This window comes from Erythrolamprus reginae, chromosome 1 (assembly GCF_031021105.1).
Source record: "Erythrolamprus reginae isolate rEryReg1 chromosome 1, rEryReg1.hap1, whole genome shotgun sequence".
Classification (NCBI taxonomy): Eukaryota; Metazoa; Chordata; class Lepidosauria; order Squamata; family Dipsadidae; genus Erythrolamprus; species Erythrolamprus reginae.
Window position 1 is genome coordinate 264,243,873 of NC_091950.1, and position 13,209 is coordinate 264,257,081.

Sequence of the window (13,209 nt, forward strand, 5' to 3'; positions counted from 1 at the left end):
TCTCTCCATTCATTTCATTCTTCCTTCCTTCCTTGTTCCCTCCATTTCTTCTTCTTTCCTTCCCTCCCTCCTTCCTTCCTCTCCTTTTCTCTCTCTCTTGCTTTCTTTCTCTCTCACTCACTCACTCTCTTTCTTTCTCTCTCTTGCTTTCTCTCTCTCTCTTGCTCTCTCTCTTGCTCCCTTCCTCCTGTTCTCTCACTCTCTTTCTCTCTCTTCATTCCTTCCCTCCCTCCTTCCTTCCTCTCCACTTCTCTTTCCCTCCCTCTTTCCCCCCTTCTCTTTCCCTTTTCTTTTTTTCTCTCCACTTCTCTCCCTTTTCCCTCTTTCACTATCCCTCTTCTCACGCAAGTGTGTATGTGTTGTGCCCAAATCGGCTTTCAGCAGGCCTTCCTTTACCTTGGGTGAGATGAGATCGAGTGGGACGTTCTTGCCACTGTTGCTCCGGCTTCGGATGCGGAGGTGCCTCAGCAAGCAGGCACAGAGACTCACCGCTTCTTCCTGGCACAATTCCCGTCTTGGCGGGAGGTGCCAGCAATAGACACAGGTGGTGGGAAAGGAGAGGGAGACGCTGCTGCCCCCGCATTACCCACCGTGGATGGGCCGGTGCCAAGCCTCTTTGAAGTTCACGGTGGAGTGCTCAGCCTCCCCACCCCCCAGGCGCATGGCGGGCTGGCAGTGGAATGGGGAGCTCGCGTGTGCCAAGACTTCCCCGCACTTTCCTTGCCACTCCCCGCCCAGCTCCCCAGTGCGGCCTTGGAAAAGACTGCAGGGGTGTGTGTGTTTTTGTGTCACTCACCCATGGGCTGGATAAATGGCTGCGAACCGTAGTTTGGGGACCGCTGGTCTATATATTGGACGATGTGGGTTATTTCAGGTATACCCTATCAAGATGTTCCTACCTGTTACAAATGTCTTTTATCAACTTCAACTTTTTTGCCAGCTGTAAACCCATTCAGATACTCGTGTTATGGGAATATTCAGACTATATTGCTATAATGCACTGATGGTGAACCTTTTTTGGCCTGGGTGCCAAAAGGGTGCGCGTGTGCATCCACACCCATAATGCAATGCCCTCACCCTGAACATGTGCACAATCTCTATGTTGCCCCCCCACCCCATGAATGTGCACAGCCCTCACGGAAGCCTCTGGACTTCTGGTAGGCCTGTTGGGCCATTTTTTGCTGTCCCCAGAGTTCAGAAAAGCCTCCTGAAGCCTGGGGATGGCAAAAGCAGACCAACGGGAACTTCTGGTTGGCCTGTTTATCGCCATCCCCATGGTTCAGAAGGTTTTCCTGAAGCTTGGGGAGAGCGAAACAGCCAAAAAGAAGCCCAAAAATCAGCTGGCTGGAACTGACATAGGACAACATCTCATGTGCCCTCATGTGCCACCTGTGGCATGCCTGCCATAGATTCACCATCACTGCTATAATGCAATCTACCTACTAGAAGCTTTGGAAGCTTCTTATCTTGGAATGTAATAATGACCTGGAGGAGATAGGGGAAAAGATATTTCCTAGGAGACATTCAGACAAGAGAGGGAGGAGCATCCAGTGGATTAATGGTCAGAGAAATATTTTTAGGAAGGATCCACCCTGATGGATCAAACAGTTGAAACTGGCAGTGGAAAGTTTGGGCCTTCAGCCATGTCAGATTCTATTATTATAGCCTTATAATAAAGTAGAAATAGTTCATCTCACTGTGCTTCCTGTCTAGTTTACCTGGGAGGACTGACACTTCTACAGGTAGAAAATGTAGCTCCATTGGTTGTTGTTGACAACTTCAGAGGAAGATACACAAACTCAAAATGCTGGCCTGGATTTAAGACCAGAGAATTTGATAGACTGCTTGCATTTACTCAATCCTGAATTTGCAGAGGCTATAATCTGGCATGAAAATATTTTTCATTATTTGTCTATTTATAGAATTTGTCTATTTATAGAATTCTTTCTTTATAAAAAAAAAATTCTACTACTCTTTGCTTTGTAAAAAATGTTCCAATATACATTTGGTTTGGTAACTTATTACTTTTATTTTAATATTAGAGATACAAACCTTTTCACTAGTAATATTTTTGCGGTCTGCTTTTTTAAATGATTGGGCCTGAGGATAATTTGAATTCATTATAGTTTATGGTATTTCTGCATAGTAGATTCTAGTTTTTTGTATATTCCCGTGAATTAATTGTTCTGAAAAATACCAGAGTTATATTTAAAATAACTATATATGAAGAAATGAGTCACATGAAATCAAAACCTGTAAATGATATTGAACAACTTTAAACAATCTCCAGTTTTATGCATTAAAACAAAATTTGATTAGCCAAAATTCAAGGAATAACTAGGACCATCCAAACTGCTAGGCCTTAAACCATGGTTTACAAACCTTAACAGTAATAGTATAACTTGGAAGGGACTTAGGAGGTCTTCTGATCCAACCTCCTGCTCAAGGAGAAGACAGTATATCAATGATGGTTAACATTTTTGGCACAGAGTGCCAAAACAGAGTGCCGCACATGCACCCGCGTGATGGAAACTGGAAGAGCATGTATGTGCCAGCTACCTAGTCTCCCGGTTTATGGTGTACATAGGCATGCAAAGACCAGCTGGCCTGTAAGCATCCATGTGCCAGAAACCAGAATAGTGTCAATGAATTGCCCCCCAGCCCGCCACTTACAAGCCAGCACAGCCTCCACTACTGCTACTTATGCCAAGGGACTACGACTGCTTTCCAGCCGGCATGCCTCTTACCCTGGCATGGACAGACGTTCCTCCCATGCAGACTTAACTCCTGTGCAGCCTCACCATCTCAGAGGAGCAGCAGCGGCAGCCACAGGGCAGCCCTCAGTGGCTTCTCCATGTGTGAGGAGCTGCTCTCTTCTCCAGACCTCCTAGGGCAGCTCGCTTCGCTGTCATCTTTCCCTCCAGCATTGGTGATGGTTCTCACACTGCCGATTTCGGCCGGTGCACTGTCCCGGTGTTCTACCCATATGGCTAAGCTTCTGTGTAGCCCCGCTGCCCCAGAAGAATAACAGCAGCCTCAGAGGTAAGGTCAGGAGCGACCAGCCACTCACCCTGCAGCTTCCACTTCTGTGAAGGAAGCATGAATGCTTCCCAGCTGGCATGTCTCCCAGCCAGTGTGCCTCTTACAGATTCCCAGCCAGCATGCTGTCCCCAGCATTCTTCTTGCACAGTTCAGCTCCTGAGGAGTAGAGGCATCAGCAGAGGGAAGGGCAGCCGCTCCCAAGCTGTCAAGCCAGGCCCTTGGCGGTGTTTTCATGCATGTAAACGCCTGAGCTGCACTCTTTTCTGGCCCTCCTGGGGCAGCTTGCCTCCCTGGCGGCAGCTTCTCCTCCTCCAGAACCAGAGGTGGTTCTCACACTGCCACTTCCAGCCAGGATGCTGGAGAACCCACCAGTGGGGAGGCAAGCTGCCCAGGAGGGCCAGAGGAAAGTGCAGCTTCTAATGCATGGAAACACCCCCCCCCCCCGAAGGGCCCAGTTCATCAGCATGGGAGGATTGTGGTTGCTCCTGCCCTTCCCCCTGTGGCTGCCGTTGTTCTTCTCTAAGAGGTGGGCTGGCCAGGAAGTGGCCATAGTTCTTTGGCAAAAGTGGTTGGAGAGGGGGCTGTACAGGGGTATCCTAGCCGGCCAGATGTTTCAGACCATGGATTTGTTTTGGTGCTGTGTGCTGGAGGGCTGGGTCTACACAAGAAGCCCATTCAGGCAGGAAGGGAAGGAAATCCCAGCCCACCCATCCTGGCCAACAGCTCTGCTCCCCTAGGAAGTGTTCTGGTTTCTGGTAGAACTTTAGCTATTAAAAATAACTTTTACTAAATGCAGTATTTCATAAACAAAGAAACTCCATCTTTATTTCTCTTCCCTTCCATATTCAAAATACAGTTCATACTAGCACATTCCTCTTCCTCCCGTTATCTTTCTTAATTGCATTCCTCATACATTCCTCCCAGCCTTCTCCATTTAACAAGATTTATTTACTCACAGCATGATTCAAAAACAGCAGAAATGACTGTAAAATAACACAGAATGCATTTGCTTGCTTGGGAGCTGAACGAAAATACCTTTAATTTTAGCCCTACCACATTGAAACTCCACCCTTCTCCCCCACTGACATACCAAATACATCACTCCAGTATTTAACCCATCCCTCCCTTTAATATCTTCTTCCAAAAACCTGTTCCTTACGTTTTTGGACCCTTCTGAATTTAGGATTGACCCAGCGAATGTCTGATTCTTCTGGACTCATAGCCATATCCTGTGGCTGGCCTCCCACTTGTTCTACTACCTGTAACCCCGGGCCCACCACTAATTCATTAACACTATCTGTATCAGAGTCCTCAATTTCTTCATCGTCCTCCAACTGACCAGGATCCTCTCTCCATGTCTTTTGGCATGTGCACCCATTGCTCTTCTGGTTTCTGGCATGGGTCTCAGCCAGCTGGCCTTTGCACATGCATGCATGCCAGAAACCAGATTACCAGGTGGCCTGTGCATGTCCAAAACAGGAAGATCACCTTCCCGGTGCTTGCATGCGCCCCAGGTGGCTGCACTTCCAGTTTCTGTTGCTCCTGCACACGTGAAAATCAGCTGTTTAGGGTACTGAGATCCGGAAGAGCAACAGGCGATGCCTCTGCGTGCCCATGCACCTCCAGCAGGCATGCCATAAGTTCACCATCACAGCCCTATACCATTCCAGAGAAATAGCTGTCCAATCTCTTTTTAAAAACTCAAGTGTAGGTGCACCCACAACCTCTAAGGCAACCCATTCCATCAATTTCTTTGCTGTCAGGAAATTTATTCTTAGCTGTAGGTTGGATTTATCTTTGCTAAGTTTCCAGTCATTACTTCTTATTTTCACCTCTGATGCTTTGGAGAATTGGTTGACTCCCTTCTCTCCTTAAGCTTCTAAAATATTGGAAGACTGCTATCAAAACCCAGTGGTGGGCTCCTGCGGGTACGCTAATTGTGCGCAGCTCTGTGACTTTGGTGCACAAGTGCAGGATTGAGTGCAATTTTGCTTCCTGAACCTGTGCAGGTAGCAAAATCTCGTATGGAGACACGTATGTGTGCGTTTCGGCAAGGTTTTTCTGGAGTTTCCTGGATTCAATTTTTTTAAAAAATGAGAACCAGATCAACTCTTTTCTTTTGGTTGTTCTCTAGTACTTCAAAGTCTTTAAAGGCTATTATTCAGTGGTTTTGAGAACACATTTGGCAGTTCCTATAGAACTCTGGGATGTAATCCATCTGGCCCATGTGATTCAATTCTTTGAGAGGAGATAGCTGTTGTCTTACCATTTTCTTCCCTATTTTGACTTGAATTCCTATGATGTTGCTTTTGATAGGTTGTACTATTTTTCCATTTTGTATAAAGGGAGACCAAGCAAATTAACCAATTCCACTTTCTCTGTACCGCCCATCACCTGGCCTCAACTGGCTTGATATAATTCATTCACAAATGAATGGGATGGCTTAGTATGATGAGTAAACTCAATCGTGAATACTCTGAGAGGCAGATATTTTTAAAGAAAAAATGGTAGTATGGTAATTAATATTAAAGCACTCGTAGTCCTCAACTTACAACAGTTCATTTAGTGACCGTTCAAAGTTACAATGATGCTGAATTTGGGACCATTTTTCAGTTACGACTTTTGCAGCAGCCCCCTGATTGTGTGATCAAAATTCAGGTGATTGGCAACTGGTTCATATTTATGACTGTTGCTCTATCACATAGTCAGGTGATCCCTTTTTGCAACCTTCTCACAAGCAAAGTCAACAGGGAAGCCAGATTCATTTAACAATCTGGTTACTAACTTACCAACTGCAGGGGTTCAGTTAACATCTATAATGAGAAAGGTTGTAAAATGGGGCAAAGCTCACTTAACAAATGTCTTGTTTAACAAAAGAAATTTGGGGCTCAATTATGGTCGCAAGTCGAGGACTACCTGTGTTACATTGCACAGAAATTTACAAATACTGTAGCCATAATGCATAATTTCCTTGCCTGTAACTTTTTAGACTCATTCAATGATTTCAATAGGAAAGTTATGGGAGAATATGTTCTCAGTAGAATTTCCTTTATCCCAAATTTCCCTGTTCAGCTCTGCAAATTTTAAAGCTGGTATAGGAAGTTTCTGGTCCTTGAAATAATGCTGAAATCTATTTTCCAATAGTCCATCCAGTATTGTGAAAAATGATAGTAAAATCAGCATGAACAGTTTTTAGTTCATATGATCTGGTTGTAGGCTGGACTGCAGAATTTTGTTTTAACAAACAAAATCATTTTACTAAAACCAGGACTGGTGTTAATCCTCCATAATCTATTTTGAACATTTGGGGATAGATCGACAGATAAAACATCTTAAAACAGTTCATTTTAAAACACAGCTTTGAAATATAGTAATTCCAATCTGCATAATCAGTTAATGTGCTGTCCACAGTTCAGAGGCAGAAGATGATTATGACAAAAAAACCATTGACAAATATGCTAGGGAAAAAAAAATCCAGATAACTAATGAAGAGCAGTTTAGATACAGAGCACTATCAAAGGTTCTTTTTAAAAATCACCATATATAAAAAAAACCTATTTCTATCTAAACCTATTTTATTTGCTAGGATTAAAAGGTTAACATTATTGACAGTCTTTTCAGTCTACAACTGTTTTGATCATTAGTGATTCTTTCTAATTTGTAAACAGGCAAAATAACTTTCCCCTGGAGGGGAAAAATGAGAACATTTCTTGGTCTGCTGTAAGTGTGTAGGTATCCTATGGGAAAATGCTGTTTTGAAACTTGTCAGAAGCATAGATGGTTAACCAAATATTTCCAAATGGCAATAATTTTTTGGGGGGGGGATTCATTTTATTCACAAGCAAGTTTAAAGGATGTTTAAAAGCTACATATATAGTAGAGAAATACTGTATTTGTGATCAAAATAATTCTTGTTCTAATTAAGAAAAAAATAAACTGAGAGTAAAGTGAAGATTCTCAGTTTATCAATAGATTTTTGATCTCTTATTGTCTAACATTACCCACAGTTAGAAGCTTTAAAAAAAAAAAATCACTTAGGACATCAGAAGTTTTTTTTCCCTGAAGCACTAGTGAACTTATTCTCATTTATTCTAGTGTCACTATTTTCTGTACCAACCATGTATTCAGAAGTATAATGCATTGTTCCTTCATTCTCAGTTGTCTACTTGACATATTTCTTTGTATTTAGCTCTGACTTCTTGATCTCTTGGACTTAGTAAACACTAAATAGTTCCTGCAGTGCTGAAGTCTCCCACCTCTGCATTATATTATATTTTCTGCTCAAAGAATTAAACCTTTTTTCTAGTTAAATATAAATGTTAATAAATCCTAATTAAAATAGATCAACAAAAACAGAATTAGGGATTGGAGGCTAAAACATATGAAGAATGGTTAGGAATTGTGCATATTTCGTCTAGTGAAAAGAAGGATTATGTATGACAACAGAGCTCCAATATTTGAGTGACTGCCAAAGAAAAGAGGGGGTCAACCTACAACCAACATCAAAAGGCAAAACAAGAAACAATGGATGGAAACTAATTAAGGAGAGAAGCAATCTAGAACTAAGGAGAAATTTTCTAACAGTAACTAATTGAATGGCTTGCCTTCAGAAGTTGTGGGAGCTCCATCACTGGAGGTTTTTTAAGAAGAGACTGGACAGCTGCTTGTCTGGAATGGTATAGGATCTCCTGCTTGAGCAGGGGGTTAGACTAGAAGACCTCCAAGGTTCCTTCCAACTCTGTTATTCTGTTATTTCAGAATGAATAATTTCAAAAATTTGTAACACCAATTTCAAAAAAGACTTCTATCCGCAGAAATAAAAAAGATAAAGCCTGAATCCATTTCCCAAGTATTTATGTTTGGGTATGGATTTTAAATAAATATTTCCTAGCCCTCAGAGTTACGAATTCTTTAAAATTATAATCAAAGCAATAACTCCGGTAGTCAAAGGCTTCAATTCAGACCCAGCAAACTATACCTATCTTATATGTATGGATCGTATCGACTTTTACTGAAATGCTATGGAATAACCTAAATGTATAATATTGAAATATTCTCAAATGAGATCTGCTGACATCTCAGAAGTCGTATTGTTGAAATCTAAAAGTAGGAAATCTTATAAGATGTAAATAATTACTTTTAATACAATCACACCACTGAGCATAATTACTTGATATTTGTGTCCTAAAAAATAGCTGTCTTTAGGTGAAAATAAATCAACAAATGAATAACTTTGTTTATAAAGTGATTTTTCTTTTGTTGTTTTGAATCATTGGACCCATTCATTGTTTTCACGTGGGCTTAACTTTTGCAGATCAGTGTTTGCTCCCACTATCATTTAAGAACTCTATTTTATGAAGATTAATTTTTAAAAAATCATGTAAGACTTGGCCCATAAAACTTTTAAAATATGACCAGAGATATGAAAGAATGAGCACTGATTTTATTTACTTTTGATGGTGTATGTCAGGTGTTTGTATCATTTAAGTAGTTACCACAGTAAGAAACAAACCATGGTATAATTGCTTGTGAAACCATTTTCATATGATAAAAGCATACAACAGGCTGTCATATATACTTGTAAATGCTCACCCATCTTTTCAATTGCCTATAATATAAAAGATTTTACTGACCCACTTATTTATCTGCATAGCACCAATGTTATTTATGTCAGAGACAAAAAGCACATGAGTCAGGATAAACCAGGTTTCCCTTCCTGTTTACCTATATTTTAAGTGTGGTTTTTCACAGCTGTATATTATGAAAGCAATTTTAGAACCTCAGTTCATAATGCCACAGCCATTGTTTGGGCAGTATTGACATCCAAATTTCTTTCCCGAATCTGCATCTCTTTGGTTTATATTTTCTCCTTTTTATATTGGATGAGCTATTCCTCCCAAGCACAGCCCATGTAAGAATCTTCAGCTGTGACCCATCACACATGGCAGAATAATTTTGAATAATCTATCAGGATTTTTTAAAAAATCAGATAAACAAAATATGAAGAACCCCAACCACAGTTAGAGTTGAGCTGGATTTAAAGAAAATATAGTCCTACATAATTTTCTCAAACAATAGTTTTTATATCTACTATTATGTTGTATTGGGTTCACTTTAATTGAAAGAAAATGTTTGAGAACTGGCAAGAATGGACTGTAACAAGATACTTATTTGCAGCATGTTAGGGGAAAGAAGAGATAGTATTTTATTCCTTCATAATATGTTTTAGTTGTAACCAAAGATGATAGAGAACAAAATTTCTCTTGGGAGCAAAAGTTGACACTTAGTCTCTATATTCCAGTTGTCTCTTTTGCAACTATGCTCAAAATATACCAGTTAACATACCATGTAAGATACCTTTCATATACTTTGTGTCAGGTATCTCAGACTTAATCTAACCTTCCAACAACCTGCTTATTTGATGCCTCTTGAATTTCTATACTGAAAATAGTAATAAAGCTTGAAAGAAAGTGTTATGCATTTGAAAGCATAGGTAACAAACTTCAGAAAAATATTAAAGCTATTGTCATATCTTTGAATCAGCTTAATAATATTTTAGTTTTGTAACAACAGCTAGATAGACATTGAGAACAAAGAAGGTTTTATGTAATTATGCTGTTTTCAGAATAAAATAGCTCTCTAGCTCAAAACCTATCACATTAATAATTTGAAAAATAGCACTTCATTTGGCTTGCATGGCCCTCTCATGCCAAAAGCAACAAGCAACACTACTCTAAACTCCAAAAGAGTTGGATTATTGCCAAATAAATATACAAGACTGGTATACACCATGCCCCTTTCTAATCAACTTCCCAATTCAAGAGACCCTTGCTGGCATGAGGTATGTCCTGCTGACACAAAGTATGAAGGAGCCAAGCTTTCAAATGCTGAATAGCTTTAAAATCTACAATCTTACAGCTACTTTATGAGCTTGTTTGGTACTGAGCTATAATCAGTTTGCTTATTCCTAACCCTCAAGATGTATTAAATTTATTCCTGAACAAAATGGGTGTCTGAAACAATTCCCCACACTCATTGCCAATGGCCCAGACTCGTGGGAGTTTTAGGAACCAAAGGGCCTACTGTTAGATGCAACATTGATTTCTGTATGTTCACAATTTACCAGACTGTTCCATAGTAGACTTGATTTGATGGCTCTCCATGGGGTGCCCTGCAGCCTTGATTATTTCACAGCCAAACTGGCTACCATGGTTTGTGGCAAATGTATGTTTGCAACATTTCCAAAGAATAATATTAAACTTTGGTATATACACCATAGCCAGCAAAATTAAAAATGAAGATATTACTTTAATGGCATATTATCTGATATTTCCTATGATATTCGATACTTCTCTGTTGTTATATATATTATAATTCTCTAAGCTTCTACTTCTGATGGGTATTGGATCAATACTTTAGATTTGTATTGGACTGAAACATGAATGGATAGAAATTACATTTATCAATATGTAATAATTGCTTGAGATTTCTTGGACAATAGCGAACTTAAAGGAGAATTTGCAAAATGTAGACTCTACCCCAATTAATAGGTGATTAACATAGCTGCTCTTTTGTTTGTAGGTATTTCATACCACTTCTAGGCCTTTTCTGTGCTTCAAAGAAGGGATGGGCAAGTAACATTAAAATGTTAAGTTCTGTTAAAGTATAATCACAAGAGTCACTTGACAACACTGAAAGTTATTTTTCCTTATTTATATGCTATTTTGGAAATTGGGATCAGTTATTAAATATGATTTAAAAAATATAAGATCCCTGATAAAGTAGCTATATTTTGCACTATAATTGGGTCAAGAAATGTAATAAGCATGTGGCTGTTTAAATAATTTCAAAAATATAAAATTGATCATTAATAACATTTAGTAAATTACCATGCGGTGAAAGTGTAGGGTTTTTAATATACATGGCTCATTTTTATATTCATTTATATAATAATCAGGAAAAGAAAAAATAATATCTATTAAACAGAACAAAATAGATTTTTAATTACATGTTGTTTTAGGTAAAAATTAAAAAATGGTAAATTTCATAAAAGGAATGAAAATATTACCATATAACTATGAAGTTACTGTAAATAAGTTCAGTGGACAATCTGGTCCTTTCTGTAATACAGGGAGTATACTTGAGCAGTAAATTCAAACACAAAGGAAGTGCTGTAGCTGGCAAGAAGCAAACTGCCTTGCATTCTGTTTCAGCTTAATGCTAACACTGAATAAACATCTCCTTTCACTACTCAAACTACAAAATTAAGATGAGCATGAAGTACTGTTTTTGCAGGGTAGGAAAATTAATTCTGTTTTAATTTCAAATTACTTATTCTTTTTCTTTGTGTCAGCTTGATAATACTACTCACTTTTTCCCCCAGTGGAAACAAATGGCTTGTCACAATTGTACTTTTTCTTTGTTTTTCCTCAGTCATCTTTGTTTTCCATTATAAACACAGTAAATTCATTATAAATATATAAAAAGATATAGCCATAAGTATAAGATAATTTAACTATATCACAACAACCAAGTTCAGGTCCAGCATTCAAACTTACAAATGAGCAAAAGTAAGCTATGATAATAATCAGGGTTAACTGCTTCCTTCAAAAATTCTTTACCTAGGCTATGTATTTTATTTGTGTGCATGTTTAGTTCTTATGTTTGTAAAGGTATTCTGCTACATAAATTTAAAAAGTCAAAAATTGTGGCACCTTGATGAACATATCTACCTTGAAAAATAGGTAAGAAATAATTTTATTAAATATCAAGGCAAAATATCTCAATACAAAACTTGCAATGTACAAGGAATTAAGAAAATACAATTAAATTATAATCTATGCTTAAATTTCAACCTCACAATATGTTTTTTGTTTAAAAAAAACCCAAATTAGTCGTATTAAAGAGTTCTATTTTAAGATTAGAAGCATTATTTCTAGATTACAGTATAAAGGTAAAAAAGACACATTCTGATAAAAATTAAAACATCACTATAGAATTATATAATAAATAAGTAAGTCAATTACTTACTAGAAGGCTTTACTATATTCAGTTTGCTAGAGAAAGACTTTGGAGGGACTGAAATAATAGATTTTGGTGCCTAGAAAACAGTATTTTGCACTGCTGTTCTTTTTCTATAGAGAATATCTTTCAGCAATATAAAAACAATACTTCGCTCTTCACAGGCACTTATATCAGAGACTTGTCACTATTAAAAGTACAATTTCATTTGTATAGTAAATATGTACGTACATGAAGTATGCCCCCCAAATTCTACCTTCGAAGCTTTCTCAGTAAAATAACATTAGATTTTAGGGAAAATGTTAACCAAATGTTCTGTAATTGCTAGTATATATATATATATACATATCAGAAAAAGAGTATACTGAACTCTTTGTTTGACCTAGGAAAAGAATCTTACTCTCTCAACATTTCAGACTGCATGTACCTGAAGAAAGCCAAGTAAAATGTCTTCAAAAAAAGTAAAAATGTGTAGATTATTTTGTCTCTTGTTAAACAATTCAAGTTTCTTACACTTTCTAAACAGAAAATTCATGTCAAGAACGGTGAAGAAAAAATGGCATATGCTTACCTGAATAGACTATCAGTTGGAAAGCTGAAGAATTGCAAAACAAAGTAGTCCAAATGATTTGTGTATGCACACAGTCCAATTCTGTACTTTCAAGTAGGCCAGGCAATCAAACAATCATTTCAGAATCAGCCAGCCTGCTTTCCATCTTAAGGGATTCACCAGAAAAGTGAGAAATCTGCTTCACAATAAACAGCAAAAATCCTCGCAATGTTTCCAAATGCCCACCATTTGTTCACCATTCAAGCAGTCAACTTTTTCAAATGCACCTCTTCTCTTAGTGCATTTCCAAGGTATGAGATGGGAATTGCTTCTTATCACTGTACTAATTATTTTGCCACAAAGACAAAGGTCAAAATGTTTTCAGACAGGAACAATGGACCTAAAGTTGAAAGCAAGAAATAAAAGCAAGTTGATACTACCAAATGATGGGGAAAGAGGTGCGTGAGTGCAGCATTCTGCTTGCTACATCAGCAGTAGCCTCCATTTGAAAGCACCACCAGCAGCAAGGCAGGCAGTGGGCTACAGAACAGTCTAGCTGAGTAGTATATGCATACAGCACAGGTTCCCTTAGCGAC

The 13,209-nt window shown here is 38.5% G+C and overlaps 1 protein-coding gene across 1 annotated transcript in view; it reads right to left on the bottom strand.

Annotated features, from left to right (window-relative positions):
• The window catches only part of MYT1L (myelin transcription factor 1 like), a 312,289-nt gene extending 299,330 nt beyond the window's left edge, over positions 1-12,959 (bottom strand). Inside the window, exon 1 of the mRNA XM_070732934.1 lies at positions 12,635-12,959. The gene's annotated coding sequence lies outside the window, so the exon portion shown is untranslated. The remainder of the gene's footprint in view (positions 1-12,634) is intronic.
• Positions 12,960-13,209: the final 250 nt, after the last annotated feature.